Below are 13,518 nucleotides of genomic sequence, written 5' to 3'. Positions count from 1 at the left end.
CTTCAATTTATCTATTTATTTATTTTCATTATGGACCCTTTTGGCAGGCTGATGAAGCCTGTGGAATCTTTCTCAGAATAATTTTTGTTTGATTTTTAATCATAATTTAAGGAAATGATAAATTTTAGTTAGATGTTAATGAATATAAAGACATAATTCTTTCCCTCTATTCAAATTAATGAATTCCTTGGGGGTTGTGATGGGGTAGTATCTTTGAATCTAAAGTTAATAACTCCTATTCAGGAATATCGTTTTTTCCTCTGGCTTTATATCTTGACCTTTTAAGTCTGTATAAGCAGAACTTTCTTAACTCCTGTTTTCTTTCCATTCTTTGTGGTCATATGAGCCTTTGCTGCCATTAGCAAGCGTTTACTGTTCTTACATTAGAACACATATGGTGGCAGTAGGAAAAGGTTTAAAAATATTCACTGTTAACTCAATTCATTAAAAAAATTTTTGACCACAATTGAGCACTCACTGCTCTGCATCAATACCCAACAAATATTCATTTCACTGATAAAAAAAATGATGCTAAAAAACCTTTCAACAGAGTTAAAGAAAAAGGCACATATAATGCTATATCAATGTTTTCCCTTCTCCAGATTAAATATAGAAATACATCGACTCTTCATCCTGATCTGTACGAGAAACAGAAAAAAAAAACCTGGAAAAAAAAGAGTATAATAAGGGGGGGAAAAGAACAAGGCACCTGTACCTCTGAAGAAAGAATTGAAGACGAGACCTCTTTGCATCTACTAATGTAAGTCATTTAAACTGCATGTTGCCTTTTCCATAAGACTCCAGAATTTTTTTTAATATATTGGAGAAGTATAGAAGAGAATGAAATTAAATTTTCCGAAAGCCTTGGAGGGAATTAAGAAGATAAGAGATTCCTAAGGATTTGTATTGTTTGCTATTTCTTTTAGTAACTATCTTAATCTGGCTTTGTATTATTATACTCAACACTTAACCAAGTCAAGGCACCATCATTTGTTGTATTTTGAAATTAAAATCTTTAAGATTTAACATTCATTTGCATTTATAAAAATATATAGATTTTGAAGTGATAGTATCTACTGACTTTATCATGTCTAGTTATAGATACTGTAATCCTGCGTTGAATTTTTATTTCTATACATGTATATGCAAGAATATGACTCTTTCTTCATATGTCTACTCAGTGCATCACTTTGTAATAACAAATGCTAGATTTATTTTCCCTAGCTGCTAGCAAAATAGAAAATTTAAGGATTTGTTATTTTGGAATAAGACTGAAAAAATCATATGAAGTATTTAAATCAAACTTCAAATTTTGGTGAGAATTCTTATATGCACAAATACTCTTGCGTTTTTTAAGACAAGGTGGTAGGTCATATTAAGATTTATATAGAGAGAAGAACTATTGTAGTCATAATCCCAATAATGGTCACAAAATCTCAGAATTGAAAGAGGCCTCAAAAACCATTTATTCCAATGTACAAGAATCCCCTAAAACTTGAAAATATTGTATTAGATGACCTCTATGGTCCCTTCTGTCTCTAAATCTTTGTAGGTATATAAAAAAATGAAAATTTTAGTACTTAGAAAGAACTATGTTATCATCAATGAGAATTTGTATAGACATTAAAGACTGTAACTTTGTCATGTTTCATTAGTCATTGCAAAAAAATAAAAAAAGACAAATAGTCATCACTTAGTGACCAAACTTGTGTTGTTTATTATATTGCATTTAAGCTAAGTAAGCCCTTGGATAAAGTCCATATATAAAGTCTTTACAGTCTGTTGGATCCGCAAAAGCTTATCCTCTGCTTTCATCATTTTTGTGAATCAAAGTTCATCTCCTTCCCATAGTGAGAAATTTCAATTAGTACTTTAGTAAAATATAAATTTTTATTTAAATATTTTGAAAGTAAGTGTCTTTGCCAATGTAAGAAATTATTATGGCAATTTTCTATGAATAGCATCACATTCTTTTCAAATAAATTCTTGGTTTAAAAAAAAGACTTGGAAGCACAGGTGAACTTTTAATAAAATCTTTTAAAATTATATATTTTTCAGTTCACAGCCAGGTTAAAGGTAAAATCAATTAAATGAGGAAACAAAATTTTTTTCTTGGACATCTTTGTGTGTTAGAGGAAAAAAGTTAAATATGTTTTCATTCTTATATGTAGGAAAGATCTGATATTTTCTTAATATTGCTAAATAAAATTTGACTACTTGATCACATAAGCAGAGTCATGAAGAACTAATAATACTTTGTATTTAGAATTATTTTCTAAGACTCTATATCTAAATATAAGAAAAATGTGTCAGCAAAAAATATATATTCATAAAATAATCTTAAAGTTATACATATCAGATAAAAATAATGTCAGGAATATACATATATATGTATATGTATATGTGTATGTATATAATTTGCATGCATGTGTACATATATATGAAACACATATGTATATAGATAGATATATGCTTATATATCTATCTATATACATATATTTACGCACATATACACATTTGTATGTGTGTCTGGACTTGTGATTTTATTTTTGTAGGGATCTCCCAATGCAAATATGTAAATCCTTTGAAGCTTATGTTCTTTGGGAATTGCTAGAGGCTTTGAGAATTTAACTTAGGTTCACATAGCTGGTAGGTCTAGAAGATAGAATTTGAATCCAGTTCTTTCTGATTTTTGACAGATAGTCTATCCTATATTTCTTTCTGCCTTTTATTCATTTATTGTTATACTCTCAATGACTATAAATTTATATTTTAATAAGTCCAATAATTTAGTCAAAACCAAACGATCTTGATGAAACATTTCTTGAAGTCTTTTATTTCAATATGTTCTTCTCATTTTTGAAAAAAAAAAGTTTATGGGTAAAATGTTGGTTATCCTGTAGATATATGAAATACTTTATCACCTTCTGATACTGCTCACTAAGTTTGAGAGCCTATCGTAGCTATTGGCTGTTTTTTGCAGTTTGGAGAAGGAATACCTAAAAGATTGTGAGCACATTGATTATGGTTTCTAATCTTCTTTTGAATCAACATAGTTTTCACAATTACTTGGGCTGTTTCATGAGCTTGATACTCCTGTTTTAATCTAGTGGATAACTGGTGCCATTATGATATCTTGTAAAGTCCTATTATGAAATGACTTAGGAAAATGCTTTTTTTAACTTCAAGGCTCCCTGTTAACATACCTGTATTATTGTAATATACTTCACATCACTATTTTAGACAGAGCAGATGCCACCCTAGGAAACATTCAAAAGGAAAAGAAAAATGACAAAAATGAGATTATTAGATGTACAAAAAAAAAGTGTGGTAGAAAAGCACAAGATTTAAGGATCGTGTACATATTTTGGAAAGTATCAAAAAAGCTTGTTATGAATGAGTTTGCTGACTTTGTGATTTCTCATGTGGTTTTTTTAATATTTTCAAATGTTTTAATAGGATATTAGTATATTTAGGATATTAGTATATGTATATTAACATATTCCAGTATATATAATATATATAATAGTATATTTAATTGTATATTATTATATGATGAATATATGAATAATAGTATATAATGAAAAGTTATATCAAATTGCAACTAGTTAATCCTGCTATATTGATAAAAAGGAAGGTACAGTTGATAAAGGACTGTCTTTGGAATTAGCAAGGCAAGGTTCAAATTTTATTCTGTGCCAGCTATATTTGTTATGTGCAAGGCAAGTTACTTGATCTCTGAGTCTTCCAAGAGATTCTTTAAGTTATAGATGAATTTCTGATATACACTGGTGGAAGTTGTTTCTACACTATGATTTCCCTACATGGATTGCTTGTCATGCACTTTACTATTATCCCTTCCATCCCCTAAATCCATGTCTCAGAAAAATGAAGAGTTTTAGGATTTGATAACCTCTTAGTTGGTTGGGATCTTTAAGAAAGTTAGTAAATAATAATTTTATATATAATATTTGACAAATGCTCATTTCACCCTACTTGAAAGCCTTGCCTCCACTAGTATTTCCATTCCATATTTGGACAGTTTTAATTGATAGAAAGTTTTTCCATGTATATTAACTATCTTAAATTTCTACTAAGCTTTAGTGTGAGTTTTGTCCTCAGGAACAAACAAAACACTTACTCATTCTTTTCTAAATGAAAGTCCTTCACATATTTAAAGGCATAATACTTATTTTTTTCACTTAATGGAGTTTTGTTTTTTCCAATTACATGTAAATGTAGTTTACATCATTCATATTTGTAAGATTTTGATTTCTAAATTTTTCTTCCTCTTGTTCTTCCCTCTATCTTTCCCAAGACAGCAAGCAATCTGATATAGGTTATACATGTACAGTAATATATTCAAATGACAGAAAAGATAAATGTTGGAGGGGATGTAGGAAAACTGGACTGTGCATTGTTGGTGGAGTTGTGAAATGATCAAAGCATTCTGGAGAGCAATCTGGAACTATGCCCAAAGAGCTATAAAACTTTGCATACCCTTTGATCCAGCTGTCATTACAGGGTCTGTATCCCAAGGAAATCAAAAAGGAGGGAAAAAGACCCATATGAGCAAAAATGTTTGTAGGAGCTCTTTTTGTGTTAGCAAAGAATTGGAAAAGGAGTGGATCATTGATCAGAGAATGGCTGAACAAGTTGTGGTTTATGAAGGTAACAGAAATATTATTTTTCTATAAAAATGATGAATAAGCTGATTATAGAAAGTTCTGGAAAGATTTACATGAACTGATGCTGAGTGAAACAAGCAGAAGAACTAGGAATGCATTGTACACAATAATAGCAAGAATGTACAATGATGAACTATGAAAGACTTGGCTCTTCTCAGTGCTTCAGCGATCCAAAGCAATCCCAATAGACTTTGGACAGAAAATGCCACCTGCATCCAGAAAAAAGAACTATGATGATTGAATGTAAATCAATACATGCTATGTTCACTTCTTCTTTCTGTTTTTTTCTCTTTCCAGGTTTTTCCCCTTTGCTCTGATTTTTTTCTCCCAACATAATTCATAAAGCAATATGTATTAAAATAAACTTCCTACAATAAATTAAGTTAAATTAAAATATATTTTAAAAAACATTTCCATGTGAATCCATGTGCCTCAACTCATCTTTGTATATATAACCTGGCTTCAGATACTTTCCACATTCTGGTTGCCTTTCTTTGAATATACTTGTGTTTTTCATGTTCTGTCCTAAGAGGATTAAATCAGAATACAATTGAACTATCACTTCCATTTCCCTGTGTTCTATTCTTCTAATAATGTAATCTGTGATCTATTTAGGAATTTTGTGTGTCTTTGTTTGGTTTTGGCTCCTGTGTTGCACTGTTGAGTCATAAGTGTGAAGTGCACTAAATTCTTTCTCTTTATCTGATTGATTATTAACACAGGCTATTGCTCCTGAATCTTTTACAAAAACAGAGCTATTTTGATAGTCTGTAGTTGAGGAAGTAGCAATGAAGAGAATCGATTTAGAAATATCTTTGCAAGATGAGTCTGGAAATATATTACAATGGAAACACATCTGGACTCGACAACGGAGGATCTGGAGGCAAATACAGACTGGATTAATTCAACAGATATTTAGTACTGCTTTGTAAATACCAGGGATTCCAAAAGAGAATTTTTTTTTCTTTTCTTTATTTATTTTATTATAACTTTCTATTATATGCATGGATAATTTTTCAACATTGACCTTGCAATCATTTCTGTTCCAACTTTTCCCTTCCTTTCCTCTACCCCCTACACTAGATGGCAGGAAGTCTCATACATGTTAAAGCATATCTTAAATACAATATATCTGTATATATTTATATAGTTCTCTTGTTGCACAAGAAAAATCGGATGTAGAAATGTAAAAATATCCTACGAAGAAAAACAAAAATGCAAGCAGTTTCATTTCCCAGTGTTCTTTCACTGGGTGTAGCTAGTTCTGTTCCTCACTGATCAATTGGAACTGAGTTGGATCCTCACATCGCTGAAGATAGCCACTTCCAAGATAGCATTTTTCAAAACCATTGTCCCCAAAGAACTTTTATTCTGCGGGATAGATGCAACATAAAAACATATTTTTTTTAATGTTTGATAAATATGTTGATGAAAGTTGACTTAGATTATAATTATTCCCCTTATTCCCTGCAATCTAGTTCTATAGATGAAAAGTTGGCTGTCATTGACTATACTTTCAGAAGTTATTCAGACCAACTTTGGGTCCTCCTGCATTAGAAAGACTAGGGCTTTGCTGTAGATATTTAAAGAACCAATTATCAATTCCTCCCCAGGAATGTTATCCTTAGAATTGTGAATGGATGACATCGTTTTTATGTTGAATTGCAAGGTGAATGAAAAGAAGGAAAAGCCTATATACCATATTCTTTCTACACAAAAATGCTTCACCAGGAAAAGTACTTTTACCATATAAAAAGAAAGTTTTAGAACATTATGGGTGGAACTTAACGTATTTATGGTTTTTGGTTTGAGATTATAGACTTGTGGAAGTTGTTTCATGTCTTCCATCATTGCAAGGTCTATTTCAGGTAGCTTGGAGGTTGTTGAGTCCTCTCAAATACTATTAGCCTGAACCCAAATGGTGATACTTCAAATGCTTCTGTAATATTAGATTTCTTAAGAGTTCTTGGTCCAAAAAGAATCCATTTTTTCAGATGAGAGTTTGTCTATCTCCATTTTCTAAAATCTGTGCTACTGATTTCTAGCTCAAGTACAGAAATAGAATGAATAAACCAGCTTCTGGAGTTTTCTCAAGAGAAGGATCTTAGAATGACTACTTAGGCTGAGCTTTAAAGGAAATTAGAGATTGTAAGAGAAAGAAGGGAATGCAGCTTGAGGATAGGAGATATCCTGTGCAAAGAAAGTAGAGCTAGACATGGACTCAATATAGAGCTCAAAGTAGAGCTAATGACATGGACTCAAGATCACCTTGAGTGACTGGGCAAATCACTTTATCTCTTTTGGCCTTATTCGTTTTAAATTGATAGAAGCTCAGACTAGATGTTCTCTAATGTCCTTTCTTTGAATTTAGGAAAGGCAAGTGGAAAAAGTAATGAAGGAAAGGGCAGATATAAAATTGGAAGAAGTATAAAATTGGCCTTCTTCCTTAGTGCTGGTTTCTGTGTGTGTGTGTATGTGTGTGTGTGTGTATGTGTGTGTGTGTGTTAGCACTCATAATTACTTTTTACTATAATTTGTTCAGTAGTAAATTTTGAGCACCATCCTAAGTTTTTTGTAAGGATAAAATTTTTTAATTTATCTTGAATAATTCAGACAGTTTATAGGTCTTTGGGAGATGGTTCTTTGTCTTCTTAAAAAATAGAATGATAATTGTATGATCATGTATGCCTACCCCTTCATTTTGCTGATGAGGAACTGAGTTCTTAGAAAGTCCCTAATTCATCATATAATGCACATTACTTTAAATTAAAAGTAAGTGTGATACAATTAATTTTACTTAATTTCATCATGTAGAACTAGTAGATGTAGATATTGTAGGAGAAACTCTCAAGTGACTTTCTGAGGTCAGTGAAAGTCTTTTTCTGTTTCAAGATTTTATGGTTCTTTTAACTGTCTGGCTTCCTTATTCGTTTAGTCATGAATGTCAGATAATTCACCCTTTGAGTAGACCATCCTGTCATCAAAAAGTTGAATATCATTCTACATATTTTGGTGATGCAAAAAATGCTTGGTAAGTTTTTAGAAAATGATTACTTCTTAATACAGATAAATGCGAATAAATACAGATAAAATTTCTTAACACAAATAAATGTGAGATAGCAGTTGATATGCAGTAAAATACCTGACTTAAATTATTTAAATATGAATTAAACTTGTTTCCTTTGAAGGTGAATAGAAATATGCTTTCTAATTCAGAATTATTCTCTGTAATTTGTAGATTATACTGTATAAATCTGATATTACTAGAGATTCCTAAATTATGAAATTTCTAAGCCAGTTTGAGGACCTATACTTTGACAGCTGGTTATGAATTAATGTGTTCTTTCGTGTATGTACATACTTGGGTATGACATATTAATCAGTTACCCAACACGCAAGTGGCTCCTTTTTGTTCACTAGGAAGTCAGAGTGAAAATGAGATTAGTAATAGTTTCTACCTTTAATGAGCATGGAAATCCAAATGAACGTATTTACTCTTATATGCCTGATGCCATCATCTTCTTGCGAGCTTACATTTTTTTTTTCCTCATCAGTGATTATTTTTTTCAATCACTAAATTCTGATGTATGGTTGACATTTTTTTGAAAGTTCCCATTTTTCTAAAGCTATTATTTTTAGGGATTGTCTCTTGCTGACTTGCCCCTTTATTGTTTGCCAGCACCTTCCTTAAAATTTGCTGCATAACTGTTTGTTCAAGCAGATTCTGTCTTTTTAGATTTGATTCTTCATGTCTTTTGACTCCAGAGATGAGGTTATTAGGATCTTCTGAAGCATTCAAGCAAGAAAATAAATGATAAATGGACAGAATACAATTTAATTTGAATATTAGTTTAGACTTTCAAGTAGAAAATACAGCATCGTCTTTCAAATATAATTTCATTTCAGTATCTTTGGTCATTAATGAAGAATTTATTCAAGTTATTTTGTCACTTAACCATAGGAGTTAATCTTTAGGGGTTTTCTAGAAGAGAGGAAACAAACCTTCTTCTTGAATATAGGAAAAAATGAATCTGAATTAAGACACGTTTTAGGAAATAATTTGAACTCATAAGGTGTTCATAGTAGACTCATCTTATTTGCAATGCATTCTGCTCACAGATAGTAGGATATAATGTCATTTTTTTAATTGATGTATTTCTTTAAAAATAAAGCAGATTCTTTATATTAAAATAATTAGAAGCAACAAAATATTGCTGAGAAAGTATTATGTTACACATTTTTAAGCATTCTAAACTTTTTTTTTAAAGAAATAAGTACTTAGTAAATGGCTATTCGAAAATGTAGCAAAAATATAACCTGAATTTCTGTTAGAAATTTATTATGCATACTCTGTTGGTTCTGTAGAGTTGACTGGAGGAAAGAGTGAGATGATAATTTTAAATAAGATTTCTCACTTAGTTTTTACTTAGCAATCAAATATAAATAATAGAATGTTGTAATCAATATTTTGTGAAATTAGAAGTCTCTGTGTGTGTGTGTGTGTGTGTGTGTGTGTGTGTGTGTGTGTGAGAGAGAGAGAGAGAGAGAGAGAGAGAGAGAGAGAGAGAGAGAGAGAGAGAGAGAGAGAGAGAGAGAGAGAGAGAGACACACAGTGATTGTAAGGGTTGAAATCCAAGATAATTCTTAAAAGTAAGAATGATGGAAAAAGTTGGAAAGCAAGGAGAAAGCAAAAATTTAACATTTACATTCTCAGTGTCATATTTGTTATGATAAAATAGTTCAAATGCAGATTTGAACAATTAAAAAGATAAAAAACTACTTTTATAAAGTATGAGCACTTTTTCTCCTGCAGTAGGAAAGCATACAATCTAATGAGTTGACAGTGGTGGTCTCGTCTCCACGCTTATTGTTCTGAACTTTTACATCAGAATCTCTCTGGAAATGATATAGAATTTTGTGTGACCACAAAACAGTTTTTGAAATGTTTTTTTATTGTTGTTTTTTGCTGCTTTCTCTACAGTATTATGAACTGCTGTCCATAATTCTTCAGGGACTCTATGAACTAGATCTAATACCTTAAAATTATAATTTTTACTTCATCTTTATAGTGATGATGTATAGGATATTCCAGTATAATCTGATGGTTTTCTCTACTTTCTTCAATTTAATTATGAATTTTTCAATAAGAAGCTCATAATGTGAACTACAGTCAACTTTAGGTCTTGTGATAATTGTGTAGAACTTCTTCACCTTTGGCTTCAAAGTATGTAATTAGTCTGCTATCTCTTGACTATCTAGTTATGTCTGTGTGTCAAGTTGCCTTTTGGGGTTTTGAAATAGTGTTTGCTCTGTCGGTAAGCACTCTTTGTATGGAACTAGAGACTGTGACTTTGCCAGAGTTCACAGGACACTTCAGGTAACAAAATTCATTTCAAACTAAAAAAAAAAATAGTGTTTGCTCTGACCCACATTGTATCTTGATAAAACTGTTAATTTCTGCACTGTTTCATTTTATACTCCAAGGCCAAACTTGTCTATTGTTCCAATTATCTTTTGATTCCCTCCTTTAACATTCTAATCCCCCATGTTGAATGTAACATCTTTTGGGGGGCATTATTTCTAGAAGATAAAGATCTTTATAGAATTTATTAGCTTTGGCTTCTTTGGCATCAGTATTGGGATCATAGACTAGATTATTGTTTTGTTGAATTCTTTGCTTTGGCTTTAAATAGATAGAATTTGGTCATTTTTAGGATTATGCCCCAGTACTGTTTTTTATATTCTTTTATTGATTTTTGAGGAATACTTCATATCTTTTATGGGATTTCTGCCTATGTAGCATATGAAATGATCCCCTCAATTAAATTTAGATACCCCCAGCCATTTAAGTTCAGTTAAATATCTTCCCAGTTAGATATCTTTCATCTCCTGTTTGACCATATCCAGCTAACTTAGGTTCATAGGAAAATAGATTTGTTGTGGATGACAACAAAATGTGGCAAGTCCTCAAAGAGATAGGAGTACCAGATCATCTTACTTGTTTCCTATATGTAAGTCAGAATTGAACATGGAATAGTTGATTAGTTTGTGATTGGAAAGGGAGTATAATAAGGCTATATATTGTGACTTTTCAAAATTAACTTGTGTGCAAAGTACATCATGTGAAATACCAGAATGAATGAATCAGAAGTCTGAATTAAGGCTGCTAGGAGTAATATCAAAAATCTCAAACAATATCCCTCTGATGGCAAGAGAGAAAAAATTAAGAAACCTCCTGATCAGGCTGAAAGAAGAAAGGGTAAAAGTTGCTTGAAGCTTAACGTAAACCCCCCCCCAAGATTCTAAGATCTTGGCAACTGGTTTTATCAACTGAAGAAGAATGGAAGTAGTGTCTGATTTTATAATTTGCTAATGGTGACTTCAGTTATGAATTAAGGCACCTGCCTCTTGGAAGGAAAGTTATGACAAATCTAGATAGCATACTAAAAAGCTAAGACATCACCTTTCCCACAAAGGTGTGTACAGATAAAGCTATGATTTTTTTTCCAGTAGCAGTATATGGCTGTGAAAGTTAGAATATTAAGAAAGCTGAGCAATGGAGAATTGATCCTTTTGATATGTGGGTATTGGAGAAGATTTGAGAATACATTGGGTACCAAGAAGTTCATATTGACTAATACTTAAAGAAATTAATTCTGGTCAATTAATGGAATGTCAAATACTGAAGCTTGAAGCTTAAATACTTTAGCCCCACCTCATACCAAAATAAGGGCAAAATGGATACATGATTTGGACATAAAGGATGATACCACAAACCAATCAGGAGAACAAACGATAATTTGCCTATGAGATCTTTGGATAAGGGAGGAATTTATGATAAAAGTAGAACTAACAAACATTATGAAAGGCAAAATGGACAACTTTGATTACAAGATTAAAAGGAAAGTACAAAGCTGGGGAAAAAGTCTTTACAGCCAGTACTTCTGATAAAGGTTTCATTTTTAAAATATATAAAGAACTGTATCAGATTTATAAGAATACAAGACATTCCCCAATTGATAAATGGTCAAAGAATATGAACAGTTTTCAGAAGATAAAATTAAAGCCATTTATAGTTATATGAAAAAATGCTCCAAATGGCTATTGATTAGAGAAATGCACAGTGAAGCAACTTTGAGGTACCACTTCACACCTCTCAGATTGGCTAAGATGACAGGAAAAGAAAATGATAAGTTTTGGAGAGAATATGGGGAAACTGGGTCTCTAATGCATTGTTGGTAGAACTGTGAAATGATCCAATCATTCCAAAAGGGCTATAAAACTGCCATTATTGGGTCTGTATCCCAAGGAAATCATAAAGAAGAGAAAAGGACCCACATGTGCAAAAATGTTTGTAGCAGCTCTTTTTGTGGTGGAATTGGGGAATGGCTGAACAAGTTGTGTTATGTGAAGATAATGGAATATTATTGTCTATAAAAATGATGAACAAGCTGATTTTAGAAAGGCCTGGAAAGATTTACATGAACTGATGCTGAGTGAAACAAACAGAATAAGGAATACATTGTATACAATAACAGCAAGAATGTGCAATGATCAACTTTGAAAAACTTGGTTCTTCTCAGTGGGTCAGTGATCCAAATCAATCCTAATAGACTTTAGGTAGAAAATGCCATCTTCATTAAAAAAAAATGTCAATCAACACATGCTATGTTCACTTTTTCTGTTTTTTTTAATCTCTTACATGGTTTTTCCTATTTGCTCTACTTTTTCTCTTTCAACATGATTCACAAAGCAATGTGTGTTAAAAAGAAATAATTTTACTAGAAAAATACTTTGATCCCACATTGAGAAGATGAGATTTGTTGGAAAACTTTATCTTGATGTTGGAAAAGATTGAAGGCAAAAGGAAATGAAGTGGCCAAGGATGAGATGGGCAGAGGATGGGAGATAATGATAGAAGATATTGGTATACTGTGGTCTGTGCAATCATGAAAAGTCAGACACAATTGAATGAAAGTAGCAACAATAAAATCTTTGGAATTCATTTTTCATTTAAAGTGATTGTTAACTTGCTTATTTTCTCCCTGTTCTGATACAGAAGAAAATTATAGAATCTCCTTGATGTCCTTAAAATTCTTAAAATTAGGCAAGCAACATCGTTAGAGTAGATTGAGAATTAGCTTCCCAGCCAGGAAAACCTGGTTCAAGTCCCACCTCTGACATATACTGTCTGTGTTCCTTGAATCTCTCAGTTTTCTAGACAACTAAGACTGTAAATTGTGGAGAAATTACTGAGCTTCATCTGGGGATCTGCTACACTGATGAAATCACAGTTTTAGTTTTTGTATTTATTCTTATAATTTTAATTTACAGGTTTCAAAATTGGGCTTATTTTCCTGTTTCTATATTTTATTTTTTGGCAGCATTTTTATAGTGTCAGTTTTCAAAGGATGAATTTTCTTTTCAGTTCACTGAAAGAGGAATTAAACTTTGTAAATAATCAAAACAGCATAAAAATATCCCTGTTGGACTTTTAATATAAAGTCTTCTAAGCATAGCAATATTTAGGAATAATACATCTGTTGTTCTTGGAATTTTTTTGGTTGTTCAAAAAAATTGGCATCTGTAGAGCATCCATGTTTTTGATATAGCTTGGCTATGGCCCAGGTTTCTGATAAATTACAGTTTGTACATATTCCACTAAGATTTGTCTGTATAGCAGCTTTTTTCTCACAAAATTGCAATTTGAGGAGTTTGTAAAAATATATTCTGCTTCAGTACTCAGTTAAGGCTATCTTCAGAGCTAATATAAGGGACATAGAGAGGCATAGACTAAAACTTAAAATAACTTTCCTGTGGAAAAGAGCTT

General features: G+C 31.6%; 1 protein-coding gene across 9 annotated transcripts in view; it reads left to right on the top strand.

Annotated features, from left to right (window-relative positions):
• The window catches only part of FOXP2 (forkhead box P2), a 718,280-nt gene that overhangs the window by 107,190 nt on the left and 597,572 nt on the right, over nt 1–13,518 (top strand). For all 9 annotated transcript variants that reach the window (XM_074268254.1, XM_074268259.1, XM_074268249.1 and 6 more), the window contains one exon: nt 603–760. The gene's annotated coding sequence lies outside the window, so the exon portion shown is untranslated. The remainder of the gene's footprint in view (nt 1–602; nt 761–13,518) is intronic.

Source organism: Sminthopsis crassicaudata, chromosome 5, assembly GCF_048593235.1.
Source record: "Sminthopsis crassicaudata isolate SCR6 chromosome 5, ASM4859323v1, whole genome shotgun sequence".
NCBI classification, from domain to species: domain Eukaryota; kingdom Metazoa; phylum Chordata; class Mammalia; order Dasyuromorphia; family Dasyuridae; genus Sminthopsis; species Sminthopsis crassicaudata.
Note: the sequence above shows the minus strand (reverse complement) of the source record. Positions and strands in the feature narration are given on the sequence as shown.